Below are 25,475 nucleotides of genomic sequence, written 5' to 3'. Positions count from 1 at the left end.
AAATTTCAAATCTCCTGAAATTGGTTTGTTTTCGCGGTGAGGATTACGAACAAAAGAACTAAGTTCATGGGTTGAACCTCGTTGGAATTTTAGAAATTCTCGACGTTTCGGATCCCAATTTGAAACCATTATCAAGAGAACGGTGAGGATAGGGTGGTTATTCGTTCATTGGTAAGAAGTGATCTGGTTCCGTGGGCACAACCTGCCTACTCCATGTAACGAATTATCCCTTTTTCCTGGTTGATTCCAAGACATCAATCTGCCTACTCCTTGGAATTTTACCGAGGAAATCAAAAGCTGAAACAAAAAAAATATAAAATGATTAAAATAGAAAATAAAAATAATATGCTTACCATCAAAAACACTGTTGACACTAACACACTCACTGCTGATCTTGAGCTAGCTAGTGTCAACAGTCTTCTTGATGGTAAGCATATTATTTTTATTTTCTATTTTAATCATTCTATATTTTTGTTTCAGCTCTCGGTTAAATTCCAAGAAGTAGGCAGATTGAGGCCACTTAGAATCAACCAATAAAAGGGGGTAGTTTGTTGCGTGTATAGGCAGATTGAGACCACGGAATATATAGAATTTTTTTTTAATTTTTCCCTAGTCCTTACATCTCAAATATATAGCAGTAGTCGATTAAATAATTTGTAGATTTATTAGAATTTACAAAATGGATCTATAAATTTTACTTAAATTTTTTTAGATCTTTTTCATCATGTACACCTTTTTCGTTATTATGAATGCAAACCATTTCTAAAAATTCTTTTTTTCGTGTATTAGATTCCGTTTCAAGAATTTATGTTTTTTTTGATATTTCATGATTCGTTGATGCAGTTCTATTTATCGTATTGATAACCTCTTAGTCTATTTTCTAAATACTGATATGTCTGCCCCATGTAGACAGCATCACCATTCGTACAATGCAATTGATATATAATATTACTTCTTTTGTTTTTTGGTGTTTTAGATTTTAATTTAGTAAAATATTTGGATAATATATTATGTCCTCTATGACTTATACTAATATATTTATTGAAATAATTCGATAATTGTTGGGAAAGTCTTTGTACATATGGTAAGGAAAATTGTTTTATGTTTTGATGTTTTGTTTCAGTTTTGTTTTTAAATTGATTGTAGTATCTGTTTATCCTTTTCTTGAATATGTTATTTATCATTTTTTCCCGATAATTATTTTCTTTCAATGCAGTTTTTGCTTTTTGAATGGCTAAGCATCTAAATTCAGGATCTGATAGTTGGATAGATCTATCAGCCAAACTTATTATCACTGATCTTCTTTGTGACATAGGATGAAATCAGAGTACCTCCACTTTATCGTGATCGATATCAATATCTAAATCAAAATGGTTACCAAGAAGCATTTAAAAGAGACTGGCATGTCGCCCAGCAAAAAGGAGGATATAGGGCCTGACCCAACCATTGGAAAATAACATAACTAATGACCAGGCATAATGGATAATGGCTAATGGATTCTATCTCTATAACAGATCTAGGTACATGATGCAAGATGCTAATATTCGAATTGCTTTGCGAATTGAATCTACTATTCCTATTAGAAAACTGAAACTTATTGAAAATTATTTGCTATCAATTAATAGTAGAGTTTATCCAGTTTCGCCATGTTAGCACTAGAAAATTGAAGTGCATATGAGATTTATTATGACTAAGCAATAGATTTGTTTGTAAAAAAAGCATGATGAGTGAAATATCAATTTCATTATGTAAAACACAAATATAATTGATTTTTATTTCCAATATTACATTGTATTTTCGATAAGTGGGCTTCTGATGCCGGAAAGATTAATTAAACTAAAAATATAAGGGATATATACAGTTTTTTTCAGTCGGTTCTTTATAGATTTTTTTGTATAAAGTGAAAATGCACAAAAAAAGATATTTTTTGAGTTGTTTAAGAATATGAACTTTATAATTTAACAAAATTTGGCCATGTTTTGCGATTGGTATGATTGTATTAAGTATATATAGCATCGGTATAAGATTGAACGTCTGCACCGCCGTCGAATTCTCCGGGGTGTATGAAACGCGCGCAGAATATCGACCGTTCAAACAACCCCTGGCCGACACCCTTTCGGTGAATGCCATGCAACACCATTTAGTTATTGCACTCTCTGAATAACACTTGTGTTACGTTTGGTAGTGTACGTTATGTAATAATATAATTCCTTGCATATTTATAATTATTAATAATAATTCCCACTACTATTGTCTATATTTAATCAATAGTAATAATATACGGATTATTTCAAGTTTATTATTCAAGTTCTGTTCCTGTGGTACACTAGGTTGGCTTAAATAACATTGCATTGTTACTATTTATTCCATTTAAACGTCTTAAAAATTAGTGCAATCTTTTTAACTATTTATTTATAAAATACTCATCACTCTACTCACTGTACAATACTCATCATCGTACCATCCATCAACATAGAGGATATCTACTTCAAATCTTCAGATTTATTTACAGCAGTATCAAAACTTGTGAAAGGTAAGTCCACTATTCATTTTTGATTATGTCCCAATTTCCTAAAAGATTTGTAATTATGTTTTGTTTGTGTGTGTTTGTAATTTGATTATTTGTTGTAATGGTTCCGAAAATTCTGTGTGTGGGAGTTTGTGTTTTATACCAGCGAGCGATAGTAGCTGGTTTCGCGCGGTATAAGGGAGTGAGGGTGGGAGCTGCTTGTGGATCAATACTACAGGTCGCCTGGTCTAAGCTAAACTCTATTACATACATATGCTCATTTTCAAATGCTTTATTTATTTTTGAAAAAATGCTTTTACTATCTCCGGTATTCGGTATTACAAATAAAAAATTATATCAGACGCAAATTTAGTTAGTATGAGAATATAATTCAGGTTTTCCTACTAATGATATTCAAAAATTTTTGCGCAAAATCGGTAGAAATGATTTATAGTTTTAATGCAAACTAAATATAATAGCCTATTTTAATTTTAAACATATCTTTTTCCAATTAACTGGTTGGTTTGTATAATGGCTTCAATAGATATGTTACTTTGTAAAAAGTAATAAATGTTTCGACCATTTTTAACTTAACTAATTTCAAGCTTCAGTTTATATTACATAAAACGATATAATAACGAAACTATTTTATCTAAACAAACACCAAAGTATTAGTTTATGTACTACCACAAAGTTAATCTACTCAATCCTAATATCAACATATAGATTAACGTATATAAATTTTTTGCTCTATATCGTGTAAGATAAATATTACACACATTCTTCTATTGAAGAGTCAGTCCAGGAAAAATTTTTGATAATATTGTGAACAACCTCAAACAACTTTTTCACCATTTGCAGAAGAGTCTAGTAGTCTTTTAGTTGAACTTCGAAACGTCTTACTGTCCCAAAATTCAATTTTAGTGATTAAGGAAATATTTGGAAATTTATTATCAATAATAATAGAAAATTTACTGTTCGAAAAAACATCATACTTACCTCTTAGAAAAATATTTTCGATCTTTTGATCAACAACAAAAGTTGAAGAAAATTTTCGATAAAGCTACTTCTTTAAAATGCACATAATAGTTCAATGACAACCTTAAGAGTTTAAATTTAATTAATCAATCAAGGCGCTCTACAATCGACCAAATATATTTGTAATTGTATGAATCATTTAAAAATTGTAGTCATTGTTCTATACATTCTTGTACAAACATTTTATAAATAAATTATTAACACCTTCGAGTTAGTCGAACGAATAGGAGCCATTTCTTCCAGTTTCAGTGATTTTATTTCTTATAAATATTTCTTTTTTAGAATAAGATAGGTATAGGCATATGCTAGTCCCTAGGCCCTACAAATTTTAGAGCATTATTCGATCTGCAAGAAATGTATTAACTTACGATACAAGATTTTTTTGCACGCTCTTATCTCTTATGAATTACAACTCAATTTCGACATTATTAGAATATTTTCGAAAAAACTAGCTGATTTTCAAAGTTTATGTGTGCAACTCGTATCAAGTTGTTAAGAGCCAATAGGGACGTAATGGAAGGAACATTTATGGTACCTAGATTTTAAGAAGAAACCACCTTAAACTTTGCATATATGTTGTGATTATTTATATTATTTCAGATGAATTTGATGGCTATTCAATATTGAATATCTTTTAGGTCTTCTAGATATTAACAATGTCCCTACGTGCGCTAAGATTTTCTCTTATCCTTAGCAGAACCTATATAAGGTTGTATTGCCAGTCCGCTATTGGTAATGTTTGTTCAGTGTCTAGAGACAAAAACTCAACCTCGATTATTTGCCTATTTTGGCGAGTAGGTAACGCACTAATTTCAGCGATGAATCTAGGAAGAGTATAGTTGACCAGATAAGGTGCCGTCCATAATAATTAGATCAAAAATATTTCAGTGTACGGACTCATTTAATAAGTAGTCACATGAAAAGTGAAAAGGATTTGAAAATAAGAAGACATTTTGGGTAGTGTTTATTTGACTACGAACGTGAATATTACTCCATGGAAAAAGATAAAATTGCTTCATGTTGAAACGGTGAATAATGTAGCAAGGGTTGTTTTGAAAGCTCCTTGACATTTCAGTTATTTTAATTCGGAGATAACAGTGAACGCAATCGGCTTCTGCAACGTGAAGTTTATGAATCAGCTTTTCTGGTTAAGTAAAATGAGAAATATTGATCCTTTTCATATGTCAAGGAAAATAATGATATTTTAGAATAGTTTGTTACAGTTGGACCGAAAAAATGTATTTTGGTAACTCTTTCCAGTGTGAAAGGAATTAAGAAATATATAGATTGAACGTTTTTATTTAAATTGCAAAAAGTGTAACTACTATATAGTCATGTAAACGAAATTATGATTACTGTTCAAGAAGATTTTATAGCAAATGAATATCTGGGGGAACGATACAAATTCTCTTTTGTTCTCGTTTGTCGATGATCTTCTTCATTCAAGAGAATTTTTGCATTGGCTTATATTGTGTCTATTTTATTTAGGCTTAAGAGTTCTTATGTGTAATGTTTCATGGTTCTACTAAAATACAACTTACTTAGATTCTAGCAGTGATTGATTGAGTAGTGGTTCACACATCTAGTTTTGTGATGGTAATAGATGTGGAGATCTCTCGGATACAGGCTATAGCGTTGAAAAAACGTACTTTTTCAAAAGCCGATTCGTTGTTATAGGTGTCTTTATTGATAAACGAATTTTATCGGTTTTCCTCGAATGGGTGATTTTTTTGCTTGCTGATAACAGATCTGAAATTCCACATTTTCTTTTATTATCAATTTTATACCTCTCCATTCTATGCGTTCACAGCTCCTAAAATATTTCGATGCCAGACTCATAACACCATTAAACTAGACATATCAATACAAGAGTACCAATCGACTCTTAATGTTCAACCAGTTACTTAAACAGAAAAAAAACGTTTTCATAAACAAAAAAGTTACAAATATCTTTTCACTGTTAACGTAGTAGATGTTTGAAATTGAAATGTCCTCCTTTCTCTACTTAGTATATTCCCAGGATGTTATTCAATTGCACTCTTCTCTTATTTCATTTCCACAAAAAATAATCTAATAGCGTTAAATCTGGGGATTTTGGTAGCCATTTTACCACGTCGTCCAATCCAGTGTCCCATAATAATATCATCGAGCTATTCTTTGACAAGAATACCCAAATGTGGGAGAGCGCCGTCGTATTCAAACCTATTAGTTTACTGGTGATATCCGGATCTACTCCATTAGAACATATGATAGAAAGATAATAGAAAGAGGAGTTCAAATAGCGTTCACCTAATATTCTGACTCTTGAAACGATAATTGTGCCTATTAACTATTCCTTATAATGAAAAATTACCTACATCCAAAAAGAGTACATTCAAAAAGCTCTTGGAGAAGATATAAGGTATATATAAGGTATTATATTCTTTCTAAAAATCTCCCAATCTGGACGCAATACAACAACTGGCAACTGTGGATATTCCTGCATACATAATATAATGTCGAGTTTATTTTCTTCGTTTAATACATGTCGCCCATCACTTCTAGGCAAGACGTTTGCCGGTATCTTTAAATTTTTCTCGATACTCACTATTTTCTATTTTCAAAAAAATTTTCACAACTCACTTATACAATTTTCCGACAGAAACTAAGCGGCCAAAATGCTAAAATTTTAGTGAGAACCTCTCAACGCACGCGCAAATGTATTTCCCAATTTATGTGTTGACAGGTTGAGTTCGCGAACTTTTGAGACAACAAAAATATTTGGTAATAAGTATCTTTGTATTGTCATAAAATAATTAACTTTATTAGCAAAATGATAAACAAATTATCAGAAGTTACATCTCTGTATATTAGAAATCGTGCAGTGAAGAGAAAAGTTATAATCAGCGTACCTAATAAAGTTCGATATCTCCTCTATTCTGCAATTTCCTATTTGAGAACATTAAGTATATCAAAATTATATTTGCATATTTTTGACCATTATATATAACATGCCTAATGTCATGCATTATGCAATATTATTTTGTGTTTCATATCCGTTTATTCAAAATTATTTTTAACAAAATTCCAGATATTTTTTTCCGTACATGATTTTGAATAAGAAACGTCATAAAGATCCTTAACGTATACATTTACCTTTTCGTTCTTACTTCCATTTTAATATTTTGTTGCAGATTGTTGCTATCAATAAATTTTGGTATTTTTTTTAAACCCTCCTAAATGATCACTAGAGCCATCTATTTCTCAATGAACTCCCTCACATCTTTCCCTAAAATAATTATTGAGTTATGAAAAAAAAGAACGGATTTTAATTCTCAAACAACTTTACCCTTCGTATTACAAAGTCCGTCAACAATGGGGGAACATCCCCTCTGTTCTTTTTAATGGATCGTGATGCTAAATATGAAATACCCAAATCACTATGTTAAAACGATAGAAGTTCTAAAAAGTTAAAAACAGGTTTTTCTCGCAATAATAGAAAACTTCATTATAAAGATATGAATACAATTGGGGTGGCACAGTTCATTTTTTTAACTCGTATAAAAATTCGTCTTAAGTATACACGTTGAATTAGAATTCTAATTATTACAATAATTTAATTCAAAATGTTCAAAATCCTTCCAAATTGTCTTTTGAGTTCCATATTTATTTACTTACTTCACTAATAAAGAGAAGAAACATTGGGACACCCAAATTTTGAATTAATATAGATAAAACAGAGTATATTACAGTCTGGATTTAACATTTCGAAAGTGGAGAATATACAATGATACACACAAACGAGAAGCAATCACAGTATTTATGTATACAATAAGCAAATCAAATGGAATGTTATAAGGAAAATGATATGTCTAGAAAATAGGAAAGTATTCTATTAGAAATTGGTAATGAAAATATATATATATATATATATATATATATATATATATATATATATATATATATATAGTGAACATTGAAAGCCGAATAAAGTATATTCACAGAAGACGATTCTGAAACTATGGTCATGTGTCTTCCAGAAATCAAAATACGTTGGAACGAGCCAAAAAGAGGAATCATTTTGTATCACGAAAATGCATTGTAAGAAACAAAGGATTATTTAGAATCACAGAAGATCAGATAGCGGAATTTTCACTTCACAAATTGGCACTCAATGATTTTTTCAATTTCTTACCGATTAAGCATAAACTGCGTGGACACCCAAAAAAATAATGGAGGTTTAAAAAACACATTTATAAGAAAGTTTCTATAAATTAGTTATTTATAATTTGAATATTTTATCATACGAATATTAGGAATAAATTTAGATTGAATTATCTGAAATTCGTAAGATTAACGAACAAAAAAACTGCTTCCTAATGTACATGTCTATTTGCAGAATCTAGGTCAGGTTATGTTTATTTTTCCCTTTTGCTTATATTTATGCCTTTAATATTAATGTGATAAAACTAGAGGTCATCAAGATGGATTCGCAGATGTCCCCAAACTATTGGTACACCAAGTTATTAGCTCAACTTTTTTTCATTTTCTTGTTATTTGGTATTGACATCTCCATTATTTTCTTACCTCCGAATGAAGTTACTAAAGAAAATAACGAAACATCAACATAATCAAGGTTATGCTGATTTTTAATATTATTATTTTTAACGGATTTACTTCCTTGAAATTGAACAGTGAGGTAGCACAAAAAAGATCATTTGGATGATGATTTAATTTGCTTCTGATATTGTTCTTCCTCATGTTGTCTTCTGAAAAAAAAATTTCTATTTTTGAATTTAAAGTAGAAAAATTGGTTTATTGGAAAATGGAATATTTTAATATTTAGACATTTTAGACAAACTTAGATTTATATTCACAAATATTCAGAAATATGAACAACGAGTGAATATATATGTTTCTCATAAAAAATTAGCATTACTTTTTTATTCATTTGTTTTTTTTTGTGTGTAAATGTGTAAATACTGGACGAACCGACTCTTTCTGATATTATAATACAAAATGTATTCGACTACTGTTGTTTTGAACGTTCCTTACAAGAATCCATACGTGTTTATCATACATAAAATGGAAAATTGGAAACTATCCGCAACTGGATTCGAGCGAAGTCGAATTGTTGGTAAACTAGGCTGTCGCTTCGAGAAATTTCTGGTAAGATTGTTGTCAGATATTATTAGGCATAGTACCAAGAAGGCCAAACACAAACAACCAGAGGCTTAGGACAAGTGATCGGAACAAAAGAGGGCCAGGCTCATTTATAAGTTCTAAGAGATCATTTTTCATCGGAAAAGAGAACAGCAACTCAATAGTTCGCAGAACTTTCATAGGCGTATAATAAGGTTTGAACTTCAGTTGTGTTACATTCAACTCTATATCATCCAGAAATCGACTTCAGTGATGCCAAGAAGGACTAGCGTGGAATCAGGAATGGAACATTTTAGTGTTTAATCGCGGGACTGCCTAGAGAGGAGGCGAATGACGTAACACATATATTTTTTGTGAATTTGTTTATTGTTCAAGGTAACATATAATCTCCATCAGAGGTAATATGAATACATATCGATAGATTCCAGAAATATTGTAACGTTCAGTCACATATAGCAGACAAAATTCAACTCAAATTCATTTTATTATCACTCAAGATTCCAGGATTTGTCTGAGTTAAAATTAAATACTCCATGAGGATATTGATCACCTGATTATGGGTATGCTTAGACACATTATGGAAATCGTGGAGCTTCAACCGATTATTAAAGTTGGTAAGCAGAAACTTGTCCTCAGCTGACTGAAATGAAATTTTGAAAAATGACTTGGTGTTGTGTTCCTGTCACAAAATATATTATGTGTGATTTTTCAAGTTTGGTGTTGTTTACGTACCTTCCTTTTTTTTTCTATCCGTAATAGCATTATATATATAAAAATATATATATAATACCAGTGTAAGAGAATTGTAAGTTGTGAGGGCTAAACATTGAAAAAGGGAAATTGGCCACTGTTTAACCCGAATCCATATGTGTTCAGATTTGTTCCAAAAACATCGTTTGATCCGTTCATTGAACAGTAAATGTAATACATTGACTGGCATCTGGAATAGTATACCGCAAATCGATATTTCTTTTGCGATAAAAAAATGCCTCAATTTTCAAGGTTTCTTTAGCCGGTAAAAATTTTTTCACACGACCGATAGATAAACTCTCCACTTGGCAGTTTGCTAGTAACTTTTGGCATTTTTACGAGTCATTTTAACAGTCCCACAAACATTGGTTTTCATTTTGTGTAGAGGATTAAATAAGTTAGGCCTTGTATACCAATTGCCTATAAATAAGATGTGATAATAAAAAAAACTCGTCGGTTGACCAGTCGAATCTGTCTTGATCGGTGCTTGATTTCGATTTGGCTTGTATCTAAAATATAGCACGCAACACTCACATGTTGATTTTGCAAATTTTCAGTGTCAGATAGTTTGTTATCTGAAGAAAGCGACTCATATTCTTTGTCACTGTCATCGCTTTTAGCTAGAATTTCTTTCAACTCTTAGATTATACATTTCGTTGACCTAACATAATTCATGATATAGTCTATTTCAGAAAGGTATAGAGTAATAAAATGGGGAATTCCGTCCAGTTCGGTTCAATTTCGGTGTCGGCCATAGGTGTAGGTCTTGAAATATTGTGTAGGGATTACTTAGGTTGTAGATTATACAGTTACGCTTTGCGTTTAACAGGTACCGTTTAACCTTCTATTAGTGCCTCTGCCTAATTCCAACCCTATTTCAGATTCGGCTTAACCATGCGCCGTAAGGGTAATGGTGCCTTACCCAAAATTTTTAGACCTTTATAAGTATATTTGTTTAGTTTAACGCATCAGTATTTGCTGTTAAGCCGTAAATAGTGTTCACAGTATTATAAAATTAGTAATAAAATGGCGACATTTACACCAACGAAAAGATGTTCCAATAATTCTCTACTATCAGTGAACGAAAAACTTTTATTTTAAATGTACACGATTGCATAAAATACGATTACCCGAAATTTACTGTACCAGAAACTGTCGACCGATGTTCCCAAATGAATGGAGTTGGAAAGTCCGCCGTTTTTAAATTATTGCGGGGGAGAAAGATAGCAGGGCAAGTGAAACTTCCCAAGAAAAGTCCAGGCAGACCAGTACAAGTCCTTGATGAAGACACAAAAAGTGTAATTCGAAGAAAAGTTCACTCTTTTTATTTTAAAAAAGAAATACTCACCCTAGATAAGATTTTAATGGGGCTTGGCTAGGATGACAGTATTCCGTTGATAACTAAAAAACTTTTATGGACCACTTGGAGAAATATGGATTTTGCCTGGGAAAAGCATAACCGCTAAGCACTTTTACTGGTGACGAAAATACAAAAGTATAGAGCAGTATAAAGCAGTACAGAACAGAGCGGAAAAAATCTTTTATCTTGATGAGACATGGATTAATGAAGGTTATACAGTACCAAAAATGTGGCAAGATAAAAATATAACCAGTGCTCGCCAAGCTTTCATGAAAGGCATGTCAACGGGTATTAAGGTGCCTTCAGGTAAAGGGAAAAGACTAATAATCGTCCATATAGGAAGTAAAGGGGGATTTTTAAAAGAAGGTTTGCTAGCCTTTCAGTCGTGTCATACGGGAGATCACCACAAGGGCATGGATTCAAATGTTTTTGAAAATTATTTTGGTGAAATGATAAAATATGTTTCGGCTGATTCAATAGTAGTTGTGGATAACGTAATTATGCGTTATGTATATGTCGTCGTGTAGCAACGTTGCCGCCGCAACAAAATTTCTCTCCATTGGCAAGTGTGAATTACGTTCGCAAGTATATTTGGCTGGAGCAGTCAGAATCTATTTTATTTTGAAAGGCGAGTTATCTAGTATCGAGCAATATATCTATGATCGAGAATATTGATATTGAGCTAAAAAATATGCTATCCTGTAAAGTTAAAATTTATTATCGTTGGTAATAATGTATAATGTGATAGTTTAAAGTATTTGAAAATGGTTGTAATGTGCCAAAAAAGTTAGATGAACATATTAATATCAAAAAGTATGGACGGTTGATGTTTATCGTGAATTCCAGAGTAGTCCAATAAGATTTAAATCACCCACATTTTATGGTATTACCATTTCGTTCATTCTAAGTATTCTTCTATACATAACAACCATTTTTTGATGATTTTAACTCCATCATATTATATCAAAAATTGATAGGTGGATTAAAAGTGCAAATTTGGTTATAAAATTCTATTTAAACAAACAAACAAGACTGATTATAGGGATATTGTTTTTATTTTACTTTAACTATTCACTAATAAGCTAGCAACCAGGAAAGTCTGAAAAATAAAGACAAATTGCATTCAGAATGAAAAAAAAAAACATTTGAGCCTCCATTATATATTTAATATATCCTACAATATGTCGTTGAAAGCCTTTAACATTTTACTATTCGAAACCAATAATTCTACTAATTAGATTTTTAAATATAAGCATAATCACTTTTTAATTAGAAAAGACGCATTTTACAAATTAACAATTCTATAAAAATATATCCCTTCTATACTTATAAATGCAAATTTTTTTACGTAAAAACTTTAAAAGTTGGTAAAACATATTCACCCTTCTGAATTGCAAAAGTCTGGCGTACATTTTATAAGTGCGTACGCGTACGTATTATGCGTTGTATCAGTGTGTCTGTGTAACACACGATATTCTTATTAAATATATTATCTAGAACATAAAGCATTGGTCACGTGCATTTGTTGTAACCCCAAGCCAACACGTCACGCATAGAACATACGCTAATCCGGATGCAGGAGGAAGAATGGACAACAGGGGTGTATTAGTACTATAAAATATCACTCAATTGCGTGCCTAACTATAGAAGTTATGTTTTTTAGGTATATATTCATGAAATATTTTCAGTTTTAATATAAATCAACTCGAAGGTATATGCCATAAGTAAAAATAATCTGACTTATGGGGTGGAAATACGACTAAACGTCACTGATGGTGCGATGAAATCTGACAATAGACTGTTTTTAAAAATTTTTCCGAATTCTGATAGCAGATCAAGTCAATTTTGTTCTCTGACAGCTTTTCTGAAAAGAATATACAGGTACACGTAATTTGTGTATTCATCAATTAAGTTCCAACATACACACATTAACCTCTCCACAGTTTTAGAAAACTTTAATTTAAGCACTTCAACCAGGCTAAATCGATTTTTTGATAATTATCAAAAATAAAATGGTAACCTAACAACAGAAATTTTAGTAATATGTGTTCAGAAACAAATTAATGAAGCTTTTGGCGAGCCCAAATACACCCCTGTAAACATCTAGACATCGACAAAAGGAGATGGTCGATGTCTGCTTGCGATACTAAGCAAGTCTAACTTCGTAAATTAATTGCTCCAGAGTTTATGTAGCGTGGTAAAAAATTGTCAGTCTCCACACCATCATAAACCAAACCTGAGCTTGCCGACACACATTACCACTTCTTCCACATTTTTCCGCTTGCAATGGAAACACAAATCTATTATTTTTTTGCTGTTAACGAAGGGCAACATAGTTGAACTTCAGAAATATTTTTGTAAACACGAAACAGAAGTCAAAATGTTGCTGTTGCTTTTGTAAATACGCACCTTTAGAGATAAGTGATATTTTGAATATATTTACGATTTGATTCAAAGTAAGGTAATGGAGAGTAATTACAAAGTAGACATAATCTTGTAAAGGAATTTTCATAGCGCGATTCAAAATACATTCATTATTTCATACTAAACTTTCAACCCAATCGATAAAGCATAATTAAATGTATCCGAGAAAACGGGGGTGCGTTAATATTGACCATATTCCAATGGGGCTAGTGAGATACTGTACAAAGGAAGAACTGGAAGCAGAAAGAGAAAGAAGTAAACAGTGGTTGAATTGAATGAGAGGAGAAACGAGCTGAGAGAACAGCTGATATTAGAATAGGAAGGGGATGTTATAAGGGAACGTAATGTCGACAACCCCTGGCTTTTTTGTGTACTGTAGCCATGATTCTACACTAGGGTTCAGTCAGGTTCAGAGTGCATTCACCCGAACCTTTTAAATTTACTACAGCACTTTTTTAGTTTGTCTGTTGTGTTTTAGATGACTCGTGATTATAAAATCTGTGGAATAAAAGTTTAGGTTAAGAATTTTTTCATGTACCGGATATTCAACATTAGAAGTAAGTAAATATGTTTTCTGATTTATTGATTAAATAGTAATTTTCCTTTGTATAACCGATAAACTTGTAATGCAAATATTTTTATGAAAAAAGACACCTCAAAAATGATTGCCATGAATAAGGCATAAACAAGAAGTATTTCCACAAAAACTACTTTGAACAAGATCATGCATTTTAAGAATAATATTTTGTATTCCTTGTTGAAGAACTAGGTACTAACAAATATGCTTAAAATAAGGATTAATCTGTATACACGAAGACCGATTTAGTAGTTAACATATCCTTGCTATGCTTTTGTCGAAACCAGAGCCGTATTGATGGCGCATGTATACGACGTGTTTTGAAATAAGAGGTGTGATCATTAAATAAAGATTATGAAGCTGATTTTGAATTCACACATTTTTATTTAGTATCTATCACCTTCAATATTATACCTTTATGCAGAACTTGTTTAAAACACTGCTTGAAATCTTCTTCTGTCAACCTCTTGGTGCGTGTCGCTTTTTTCTTTACAAGTTCAAAAAATTCAAATCTTTTTCCTTTTAATATAGAGTTAGAAATTTGACAGGCCGATGCTGGATAATTAAGAACCGTGTTGTTTCAGTCAAACAGAAACAAACATCGTCAACCTCATTAAGAAGTAAGGAAAACTTTCTAATGAAAAAATTACTTTACTGTAAAAAATATGCTATTTTTCAACATAATCTTCTTATAATCCTAATCCATACTTAGTCCAGCGAGTTTCCAATATTTTTCAAACCATCCAAAAAATAATACGTGTTTGTCTTTGCCACCACCTTTTCATTTGTCTGAAATCACAGGAATTCTTCTTAGGAATTCTAAAATATGTGGCCGCGACCTTATTGGACGAAAGAACGACTTTTGCAATCTTGGGCGCACGTTCTTTAGATGAAGTCTATTGTTTCGACTGTATTTTTGTTTCAGAGGGAATCATTTACTCAAATCTAACATATTCTGACATATCGATAGAAAAATTCACTTGGATAATATTTGAAGATATTCAAACATTCATTTTAATATTCTGTGCGAGTGAGCATTTCATCAGCATCAAGAATTCAAGGTCCCAACTGCAGATAGTTTTTTTATTTGTAACATTTCATATGAAATATTGCAAATCACGGCATGGATTTTAGCAATTTCTGGAGTAGTTGCAATGAAAGACGTTTAGCCTCGGAAGTTTAGCCTCCGTGTTCATGTGGCCACTTTTAAAAGCATTGAACAATTTATAAGTCATTCCATAGGACGGAGCACTTTCAGTATAATATTTACGTAACATTTCTTCGGCTTTTTAGTTCTTCATTTTTTCAAAGTTCTGTTCTTCAAACAGTCTTCTTCATTTGTATATTCAAGCTAATCATTCTATCAGATTTATGTAAAATATTAATAGATGAATAAAATAGTTACTCTTTCGTCAAACAGTCCCCGTAAAGACATGCAATAAAGTGGTTTTGTAATAGTTCTATATGAAATTATGGAACTAATATTATTGACATTAGGTGGGTGGACAAGAATGGACATGGTAGACCACTATAAGAAATAAATAGTTTTTATCCATTCATCAATAGAACAAACAAATTACTATATAGCACTTTGTTCCATTTTGTGAAGTATTTAACATGTTTTTTTGTTGTAGATTCGATTACTCTTTATTATATTAAAGTTTTCTAAACTCTTCCTATCAACCTTGCTGGAAATAGACTTCACGCAAGGCCGATATAATAAATCACTCGTTGACTAAAAACTAACGCTGAAATATCTGCATAATAACATGAATTCACTAAGAACATTACTGAGAATGTACTGTTTTGAAAATAAATCTAATGAGTTTTATATCGGTTTCAAAAAAGTTGTGAATAATCTTTATAATGAAATAAAATGGCATTTAAACTCTCTTCGAATGACCTTGTGAAGCCAAAGTGTTTCTAGAAAGGCCAAGAAAAAAATATTAAGTTTATTTATTTATTAATTGAATGGCCCTTATAAGTTATTATGTTAAACATATCTAAACATTGTTACAACTGATCTGAAAAGTAGTTTCAAATAAAATTTCTATATTTTCGCGTGTTCTTGCAAAGAAACCATTGATTGTTTTAGAAAATATTTCAACTGAAATATTGGTTTTCTTCAGTACTATAGCGATTTCTCAGTTGGAAGTAGAAAAAAGTGAAAAAAGCAATAGGTTATTTACCTGAAAACGTTAATTCCACCAACATTAATTTGCTTGATATGGTGTAGTATTAATTGAAAACAAGAAATTCAATCAAAAGGATAATCTCTTTTATTTCGAAAACTATTGAAAGCAACTATTCTGCACCGGGAGAACCTCCTTATTGACGTTTCCTTGAATTTAAACGTTATCTTATAAACACTTATGATGATGCGTTACAATCCAGTGGCCAGGGGTAGTTGTAACGAAAAACATAAAAAGTCCACAAAATCTCTTCGATAAACCGTTAGGGCAGTTACAGATGATATCTGATTCAAAATATACCAATGTAGCACCAATAATGGACGATCATATGCTTAAATCAAATCGATAATATTTTTGAACTTATGGTATTTTGATATAGTTAAAATAGTTATGGTATTCTACTTGTAGACTACCATGAACAGGAAAGATAGTCAATAGCGATAGCTACATCGTCCAATTGAATTTTTTCAAAAAAAAATTTCCAAGAAACTGTTTAATTTGCAAAGAAAACAAGATTTTTACCAAGACTATGTACCGTAACAAATGTCATTGGCTAGAATGTAAAATTTCACAATTACTCGTTGATTTCATTCCGTCTATTATTTTTTTCCAAATTTTACTCTAGCCACTTTTACTGGCTCCTTCACAATACATAATTGTACCATGTTTTATAAGGAAATTTTTGAAAGCCAGTAGAAGGAGAGTACCATTTTATGTGACTTCATTAGTCTAGAATATACAAAGGGCAAAATTTAAATAATAATATAAATAAATAATAATATTAAATAATAATAATAAAATTTAATTATATTATGAAAAAATGATTCGGTATCTTAGTAATCTTATCCAGTAAAAAGACGCAATTCCACTGGAGTAACATTATTAAAGGTATGAGAAGCACTGATCTACATCTTACTTGATATCTTTTTTGTTTAATTTGCATAAAGAAAAGCGGACCTTAAATTCTTGATTCCCTTTCTTATTCATATTTAATCCCTAGTATATCAAACTTATTATCTATCATCACAATCTAGTCTTTATAAACAGTAGGTTCATAATCTGGAGCCTTTCTCTCAAAATAGTTTTTTTCACAATTCTGATTTCTAGCAGTAGTTTTATTGCGAAATTATGTATAATTGATTAAACTATCTAGAAAGTATGTTTGGTTGACACGTATTATCATAGCCAACCGAAAATACGACTCTTTCTGCATTTTCAGGAATCGAATCCAATCGACTGAAAAAGAGTTACTCGAATTGCTAATTTTGATCTCATATCAGGAAAATATGCCACATCACGCTCAAAAAATATTATTTCCCTCCAATCTCTTGGGAGTAATCCTAGTAAACAAAGAAGATATCCTAAAAGCTGCTTGACTGGTTTGCATAAGTAAATCTATATATTATCACTGTTTGATTTTTTGCAGAAAATATAGGTCTTTCTGCACAAGTCGAGCGGCCGTTTTCGAACAATGATACTGTAAAAAAACTAAGTGACACATGACATTCAACTTATAGTGAGTTTTGAGGGTAGTTTTGTGTCAACCTGGCAACATAATAAAGTCGACAATTACTTGAAATGATCAGTTCCCGCTTACTAACTGTCTGTAACTATGATAATTATCATTTTACGTTGTTATCTATGTTACTTCCGTTATATATATACGTGTTTCTCCTTCATTTCTTATTTCAGACATATATTAGATCGTCGCACGTTAATGCAGCTTTTATTATATAATAATTTAATGCTTTATTTCAGTCCTTATCTATCAATTAATTCCGATCCCCCAGAATTATTTATTCCAGTCTATATTGTATATTGGGTGCTTAATCATTAGACGCATTGCAATCAATAAGAATACTAATAAATAACACAAGGTAAATGAAGGTAGCAACAAACTAAGACACTAACAAATAAAAAGCTGATTTTCAAGAGGTAGACAATCACTGGACGTGAGTGCTTGCGTGCTTTTGATCTCATTTGATTGAATGATTCTTCAAATTGTCCGACCCAGTTCGGAGTCACTGCAGACGGGAAATACGTATTATTCATCTGTACCTGTTCCAATTCGCGCTATGCAATCCCTGAAGTTGTTTAACAGAAAACTCTACCAAAAACATAGATGGACCGAATGAGTTCATCAAAGAGAGAAGGATCAAACAATGATGACGGCTAGGAAAAAGGAGCGGTGACTATGTTTATCAGATAAATGACAAGAACTTGATCTTTCCCCCGAATTTATGCTTAATTGCGTTTTCCACAGATACTGGAGACAGAGGATGTTTTTAGTCCGTATTTAACGTTTAAGTCCAACATATCAAACCGAACAACGATCATCAAAGTTAGCCCAAAAGTCACACAATATTTCAATACAAAAATTAATAATATATTTATTTTTATGACTAATCGCATACAAAATACATTTATATTAACAGAAAAAAGGAATATTTTGAAAATTATTTCTATTAAAAGAACAATTGGTTTATTAAAATTAACCGAAAATAGGGAATATGTATGAAATAAAATAAAAGATTAAAGGAGTAAAATGCCAAAACAAATTTTAATTAATATCACAAATCTAAAACTTACCCGAAGATCTTTGATTTCACAATTGAAATTTTGAATGAGGAAATTTTGTTTTCTATCGCTCGAGGCACTTCATTACTCTATGCTTCGACTCTGTTCAAGCTTTGTTTCTCTCCCCTTTGTTTCTCTCTTCTGTCGCCATATTACTTTTGAAACAAAAATACAGTCGAAGTCATCGACTTCATCTGAGCTCTCAAGGAAACAAAAACCATTTTTCCGCTAATAAAGACATGGTCACAGTTTTTGGAAAGTTCTTTATTGATTGTTTAGAATAAGGGAAAATAATAACAGGCCAATATACAGCTGATTTTCTGCTACATTTTGATGCCAAACTTAAAAAATAACGACCGCATCCGTTACTTAGAGTTAAGAGTTATTTTCATCCATAACACAGTTTTATTCGGAATTGGGTCAATTGTGTTCATAGATGAAAAATGTAACGGTCCACGGTAAATTCACATCTCGGAAACGCTATTGAAAACAGAAGAAGTACATAACTTCGTTGTTTTATTCTAAATACACTAAATATTCTGACTCTACTCGTAGTTGGAATGACTAAAAACATTATAAAACTGCTTCGTTTTTGGAGAATAATGTAGGTTTTCCAATACCTGCTTTACTCTATTCCCATCCTCAAAATGTATAGCGAAGATTTCACAGTATCCAAATCTAACTAAAAGATATAAACGTAATCAAACGTAGTCGTAGTAACATTTCCTTGCATGTGTCCTGATATATAACGCAACACTAGATACACTTTTGTTATGATTATGAACATATAGTGTTGTGTCTTATTATTTGAAAACATATTCAATTGAATTCTCTTTAATGTAAGAATGCAACAAAACATCAAATATAATATATACTCGTAATTAAGGCATGGTACTTTAAGCATGTTTTTTGACAAAGCAAAAGAATTGAATGATTGTAAAAAAATATAAATTTGAACCAATAACTATTTAAATAATTAAATTAAGCGACAATAACAATTAACTCCCTGTTAGACGCATGTGCTGTGTAAACCCTCACAACCGACAGTCCGGACGGAGCTGTTCAATTTTAATATCGCGACCCATCGGTAGTACGAATCCGAACTCGGTTGGAGTAGTTTTGGTTTTTACTTTTTTTTTCTTTTTTTTCTTTTCGTTTGTTTTTAGTTTGCCTTTTATAGTAGTATTTCAGTTTAATTTGTTAGGTTATTTTGAAACGGTTGTGAATTTCCACATGTTTAATTTGCCGGATTTTGGTGAGTTGTTATTTATTTTTACGATTGTAGTAAATTTGTTTTTATATTTCATGGAATATACTTGATGAAGGGTCTATTAGTATCGATTTAATTACAGCTTAATTGAAATAGATGAATATTGCTCAGCCTTTGAACTAAACTGTTTTAGAAATCAGTGACAAGTTCTAAAAAATTTAATTGCTGATTGGTATAATTTTGTTAAGTTTGAGTGAACGCTTGTTTCCAATATTCTCTTAAATATGTGGGATTTGTTTTGCCTTTTACGAAAATAGCTACGGCATCTATAAATAAACTAAATTCAAATTCATGTGAGCATACAGTAGGAAGTTACTTCATTCTGAAGTGTTAAAAACTAGACCATTCGCAACTGCTTTTATTTACATACCTAGTTTGTAATTTGATATGCCCACGCTGTTATGCTTTTTATGTCAAATCACCGTTCCAGACAATAAATGCTATGATTCAGACTTCTTTTAATATCACATTCGGTAGTGATTATATTTTATGTGACAGCTGTTGACAAACATTCAAATTATTGTTGACTGATCATATCTCTTACTTCTTTACTTAAAATTCATAGGATTATTGATATTTGTATTTGAAATATTTTAGCGTCGTTTCATAGTTTTATTTCTTGCGCTGGCTCGACTACTAGACAGATGTATCGTCAGTTTCGTATGTTTATAGTCATGGATATGGGGTCAGAGAGACTGATGATTCTTCACCCTAACATTGGTGTTTCCCGTTACCTTCATATGGCTCAATTTTTTTTCATAACGATCTTGATTATAATGCAAATGAAATAAAGTACACCCCATTTTGTGTGGAAGTGACTAATATTTATTCGAATTTCTGGCGTTGTATATTTTTTTCGTCTATGAGAGTATAAACACTTATTTATAAATATTTTTTAGTTGTTTAGAGACATGAGTGTAAGAAATCAAATATGCACCCGTAATAAAAAACGTCTTTTGAATTATCTTGTTTCCATATGGTTTCTGAATGCAGTTATTGGCAAGTTTTTACAATATTATTTCAGTAATGTAGAGTTGGTAGATGCTCCAAGTTATTTCCAAATTAATCTACTGAATTGATAGTTGCTAACTAAAAAATCAAGAATGGATCAATAGAAAAAATCGAAATTAATAGGGGCCACATAGCACTCGAGCGTTCTTAAATATTTTTTATAAAAAAGCATGATTCAAATTTTGTATTGTGAAGAGAATCTTGAATGTTTGATTGAACATAAATTCTTTTATATGTAGTGCGGTCCATGAGTTTTTGGCCTCATATTTACTAAATAGTGAAAAAAGTGCGTTCGAAAAAATATTTATGCTTCGGTCTATTTTATTATAGTAGAGCTCGAACGACAATTCAGTCGAGTTGTTGTCGAGTTGTTTTGTAAAATGTCTCAAATTAATTTTGCGCATTTATAAAATTTTTGACTGTAGAAGGATTATCACAACCATCATTTTCATTCAACATTAACAATTGGTCTAACCTATATCGTTGGGGACAATAATAATTAGAAGGTGAGATGGAAGCCTCTGTGACTGTGACTTCTCCAGAAAACATTAAATTAGTGAAATTGTTCCGTTACCGGCGCCTAAAAACAAAAGGAATTGCAGCACAGACTGGTACTTCTAGAACCAGTTTTCTAAGGATTCCAATGAGCATTTGAATATGACAAAAATTAGTGCAGTGCCAAAGAAGCGTCGAGTAGAATATTGTGAGCGATTTTTAGGGCTTTTAGGTCCGCGAAGACCAAGAAACTGAAATCCGATCAATTGTAACGGGTGATGGGAATAAGGTCTTTAAGTATGATCCGACATCCAAGAGATTCCTTGTAGTTGCATCGGAAATGAGAGCTGCTGCCAAAAAAAATAGAAAGGTCACGAAAAACACCAGGAAAGTGATGGCCATACTTCTAGACTGCGAGTGAATCCTTTTCATCTCCTTTAAGGAATGGAGTACACCCGTAAACGCTGCATATTACTCTGACTTATTAAGGCAGAAATGTTTTCGCTACGATGATATTATAACTTCAGTCGTAGAAAATTTCAAATTAATTTTTAGATATTTTTTAGACGTAATATTAGTCAATGTTTTTGTTGATACATAGATGAAGCTTTAGTACACCATTGTAGTCCGGGAGCCAGGAACAGATTTTCATGTCCAGTTTCTTCCCAAGTGAAAATTCGTAAAATACAATAGGAAGTTTCGCGACCGGCAGCGGCAGCCTCCCAAGCACGAAGAAAAAAAAGTGTTTTTAGTCATTTCCTCCCATTCTAAAATTTCTCGAATAATAGTTTATCTAATATCTTGAAGAAAAAATAAAGCCAGCTGACCATAATATGACGGATTATACGTCAGCTGGCCGCTCGAATATGTAAAAATAATTTATGTTTTCAATGATTTCCTCTCAACTTAAAATTAATCTGGTGATAGTTTATATGTTACTGTGAAGGGAAATTAATGTCAGCTTGCTGTATCTCATTGAAAATTTCGTCAGCTGGTAACTTGAAATGTGGAACGTAGCAGCATCTATCACCTACTGAATCTTATCAGCTGACGACTTTTCCCTTGATTTACAGCTAGCTGATTTTTTTTATTATTTACTAGATTATATTACCTATTCTCTTATAAATTTTCACCCTAGAGGAAATCACTTTGCTCTAGTTGTTTGACAGTATACTTGATTTGAGTATGTTGATATTAAATATGACGTTTAATAATGAAGGATATACATATAGGTATAACTAAAGTAATTTTATCAACTAATGAACCCTTATTTTATTATAATGAATACAAATAATAATAACAACTATTCATTTTCGCTCTCGCTTTGGCTTGAGTCACTTTCAATTTTCTCGAATTCAATGTCAGATTCGCTGTCAGAGGAATTACCTGCGATCATGTCATCATCATCATTATCATCTGTTAAAAGATACCTTTTTCAGGCTGAATGGTTATCTCCTCAATTGACGTTGGTAACTGAGTCTCACAAAACCAATGAAATTCAAATCGATTATCAATTTCTTCCCAACTAAAATTTGAAGGTTATTCAGTTGTAGGAGCTTTAAGGTGTGCTCGAGACCAAATTGGGGCAATGTAACACGTCCTTAAATATTGGTTATAAAGTTGTAATTCACATGGGGGTAGCGAAGAACCGTCAATAACTTTTTTGGGCAACTTGAATTCATCTGTATTGTCCAAAAACTTTTTTGGAACATCGCAACCCTAGCTTAAAGTTGTACCTTTGGAAAGTAAACTCTTGAATTCTGGCAAATAAATCTTCCCTGTTCATCGATGGCTCTGACATTTGAACAAAACACTCGGTAAAAGCTTCAGATTTTGACATGATGGTAAATGGGCGCTTTTAGCCTTTTCTAAAAAATGCAGGGTTGAAATCACATCCTGTAAAAAATGCATGGAATGCCGGAAGTGCTGCACTTAAACTCGGTCCCAAAGTTTTGTAAAGTTGAATGACATTTATGAATCTAATATGCTTTCCAACGCCAACTTCCATAAAAACGTTAACATCGTTTGAAACATGAGCCATATAACATAACCAATACATCTGTGTCAGAACAACGGATCGTTAAATTTCTTTGAAAATCGATTTGGCAAGCGCTTCTTCATGAGCTGGACACGAACATCCATTCTGTACAGTTTTTATAACTTGTCCATTCGTTACCATGTATGTATAACAAACATCCGTATTCACAAAAATAGTTTTGTTGCTCATATATGGTGCCAAATAATCTTGCTCCCTATTTTCAATAAGTAACTAAATAGGAGCTTCCTTGAAATAAATATTTTTCAGCTCAATTGAAAACTCTTTTTCGTACTAGATCAGGACTATCGATACGGAAGTTAACTTGCTCCGCACCTCGAAGTTTGTGCTCGGTATCTTTGATCGATGGAAATATGTTCCAATGAAAAGTAATGACAATTATCTTAGCCCTGTTTGCATAAATTATCTGTAAAAGTTTTTTTGAAATATTCCTAAAGCTAAGAGGCACGTCTTTCATTTGATGTAACATGAAATATCCATCGTTTATAATAACATGTATAACTTCAATTTATAAAAAAAGAGAATAACTAGAGCAAAGTGATTTCCTCCCTGGTGAAAATTTATAAGAGAATAGGTAATATACTCTAGTAAATAATGAAAAAAATCAGCTGACGAACTTTCTACTGCGATACAACAAGCTAACATCAATTTCCATTCACAGTAACATATAAACATTATAAACTATCACCAGATTAATTTTGAGAGGGAATTATTGAAAATATAAATTATTTTTACACATTCGAGCGTCCAGCTGACGTATAATCCGCCATATCATGGTCAGCTGATTAAAAAAAACTTTTTTTTTCTTCGTGCGTGGGAGGCTGTCGCTGCCTGCCCCACTACCGGAACCGCAGCTGACGGTCGCGAAGCTTCTTAACACAAATTCCTATTGCATTTTACGAATTTTCACTCGGGAGGAAATTCGTGATGAAAATTTGTCACTGGCTCCCGGAACATTGTACTTCATAAATAAGAATACACTAGAAAGACGGGACTTTGTTGAAATTGTTTTAAAAAAAGTTTTTTTTCGGCCAATAAGGTTATAGCCATTTTATTTTGAAATTCCAAAGATGTAATGTTTTTTATTATGCTGATACGTTTTGTTGCCGAACTTTAGAAAAAATAAGCACAGTTGTTGAAGAATAAAATTTTCTTCCATCACGTGCGTCTGCTCATTTGTCATTAATCCAGAAACTAGCCAAATAGGGAATTTTACAGTGGTGGAAAATTAATCTATATTGATTTTTATTCTTTGCTACAAGTCTCAAAAACTTCCAAAACAAATATTTTTTCACGTGATCAGAAACAGACGTTGTACCAATCAAGTCACTAAATATTGAACACCCTTTGCGATCAGATGAAAGCTTAGTTCTTATTGTTTTGGTTAATAGACACTTTATACCAGAAAAACAAATAAACATCGAACAATGCCATAAAAAAATTGTAATAATTTTATACATTATATATTACATATTCATATCTTTGTAAAGTAACACAGTGCTTGCCAATAAAATAATAGCTTGTATGTTCGGTCCCCGAAGATAATAACTGATAACAAAACGTACGTCAGAGAGTGTATTAGTGAATATTGGGGTGGTGATACTAAACAGTGTGCTCAACGATTTCAAAAATTTCTACTCAATCATTTTCTTATGGTTACGCTTTTTTTTCTACGAATTGCTGCGTGAATCAAACCCATAGAGCTTTTCCTAACCTGGTCAAGTTTAACCAATCGTTGCTGTCAATTATACAATGGTTTGACGGAAGAATGATTTTTCTATGAAAAAGTTACTTTACTTTAAAGTATTTCCCTTTTCAAAATGATCCCTTTTTAACACACTTGGTCTGGCAAGTTTCCAAACTCTTCGAAAATTCATGTCAGCAAATTAGTAAAATATCGGCCAATTATCGTTTACTTTTTCTAAATAATCAATGGAGATTACACCTTTGGAAACCCAAAACATTGTGGCCTTGACTATTAGACGGTTAGCGGTTTTTCCTTTCTTGGAACGCTTGTCGGATGAAGTCTATTGTTTATTCTGTATTTTTGTTTCTGAGATACAATGATATACAC

The 25,475-nt window shown here is 31.8% G+C and overlaps 1 protein-coding gene across 12 annotated transcripts in view; it reads left to right on the top strand.

Moving 5' to 3' along the window:
- The first annotated feature begins 2,112 nt into the window (after window positions 1–2,112).
- LOC130895455 (ELAV-like protein 3) overlaps window positions 2,113–25,475 on the top strand; it is a 68,942-nt gene continuing 45,579 nt past the window's right edge. For 2 of the 12 annotated variants that reach the window (XM_057802810.1, XM_057802792.1), the window contains exon 1: window positions 19,586–19,824. The gene's annotated coding sequence lies outside the window, so the exon portion shown is untranslated. Of the gene's footprint in view, window positions 2,534–19,585; window positions 19,825–25,475 lie in introns of those variants that run through there. The other 10 variants (XM_057802841.1, XM_057802825.1, XM_057802817.1 and 7 more) reach the window with 9 other exon arrangements.

This window comes from Diorhabda carinulata, chromosome 1 (assembly GCF_026250575.1).
Source record: "Diorhabda carinulata isolate Delta chromosome 1, icDioCari1.1, whole genome shotgun sequence".
NCBI classification, from domain to species: Eukaryota; Metazoa; Arthropoda; class Insecta; order Coleoptera; family Chrysomelidae; genus Diorhabda; species Diorhabda carinulata.
This window is presented reverse-complemented; position numbering and strand designations above follow the sequence as displayed.